The sequence below is a fragment of the Trichechus manatus genome, unplaced genomic scaffold, assembly GCF_000243295.1.
Source record: "Trichechus manatus latirostris isolate Lorelei unplaced genomic scaffold, TriManLat1.0 scaffold00035, whole genome shotgun sequence".
NCBI lineage: Eukaryota > Metazoa > Chordata > Mammalia > Sirenia > Trichechidae > Trichechus > Trichechus manatus.
The window spans coordinates 8,458,661-8,460,329 of NW_004443971.1; positions in this window are offsets into that span (position 1 = coordinate 8,458,661).

Here is a 1,669-nt window from a genome sequence, read left to right on the forward strand (position 1 = left end):
CCTCTGTAAAATTTGTTATTTTCTATTTTTTTGCCAGTAATGCCGGGGTGAGATGGTATCTCATTATGGGTTTGATTTGCATTTTTCTAATTGCTAGTTATCGCGAGCATTTCCCCATGTGTCTGTTGGCCGCTTGAACGTCTTCTTTGATGAAGTGTCTGTTCATTTCTTTTGCCCACTTTTTAATTGGATTATTTGTCTCTTGTTGTAGAGGTGTTGGATTTTCCTGTAGATTTTAGAGATTAGACTTTTGTTTGATTTGTAATAGCCAAAAAATTTTTCCCAGTCTGTAGGTTCTCTTTTTACCCTTTTGGTGAAATCTTTTGATGAGCATAAGTGTTTAATTTTTAGAAGATTCCAGTTATCTAGCTTATCTTCTGGAGTTTGTGTGTTGTTAGTCATGATTTGTATCCTGTTAATGCCATGTACTAGGGCCTCTAGCGTTGATCCTATTTTTTCTTCTATGAACTTTATAATTTTTGGCTTTATATTTAGGTCTTTGATTCCTTTTGAATTAGTTTTTGTGTATGGTGTGAAGTATGGGTCCTGTTTCACTTTTTTGCAGATGGACATCCAGTTTCGCCAGCACCATTTGTTAAAAAGACTGTCTTTTCCCCATTTGATGGACTTTGGGCCCTTGTCAAAGACCAGGTGACCACAGGTGGACGGATTTACATCGGGGTTCTTGATTCTGTTCCATTGGTCAATTTATCTGTTGTTGTACCAATACCAGGCTGTTTTGACTACCGTAGCAGTATAGTAGCTTTTGAGGTTGGGTAGTGCGAGTCCTCCTTTATTCTTCTTCAGTAGTGCTTTACTTATCTGGGGCCTCTTCCTTTTCTATATAAAGTTAATTATTAGTTTTTCCATCTCTTTAAAGAATGCTGTTGGTATTTGGATCAGTATTGTATTGTGTTTGTAAATTGTTTTGGGTAGAATTGTCATTTTCACAATGTTAAGTCTACCTATCTATGAGCATGGTATGTTTTTCCATTTATGTAGATCTCTTTTGGTTTCTTGCAGTAGTGTTATGTAGTTTTGTTTGTGTAGGTCTTTTACATCCCTGATTAGATTTATTCCTAAGTATCTTATTTTTTTAGTGGCTATTATAAATGGTATTGTTTTCCTAATTTCCTTGTCATAGTTCTTTTTATTGGTGTATAAGAATCCAATGGATTTTTGTATGTTTATCTTGTATCCTGCTACTCTGCTGAATCTTTCTATTTGTTCCAGTAGTTGTCTTGTGGAGTCTTCTGGATTTTCTATATATAGTATCGTATCATCTGCAAATTGGGACAGTTTTATTTCTTCATTATCAATATGAATGCCCTTTATTTCTTTTTCTTACCTTATTGTTCTAGCTAGGACTTCCAGCACAATGTTAAACAGGACTGGTGATGAAGGGCATCCTTGTCTTGTTCCTTTTCTCAAGGGGAATGTTTTCAGCTTCTCTCCATTAAAAATGATGTTGGCTGTTGGTTTTGCATAGATGCCCTTTATTATGCTGAGGAATTTCCCTTCTGTGCCTATTTTATTGAGAGTTTTTAATCAGGAATAGGGGTTGGACTTTGTCGAATGCCTTTTCTGTGTTATTTGAGATGATCATGTTATTCTTTTATTTTATATATGTGGTTAATTATGTTGATTGATTTGTCTAATGTTGAACCAT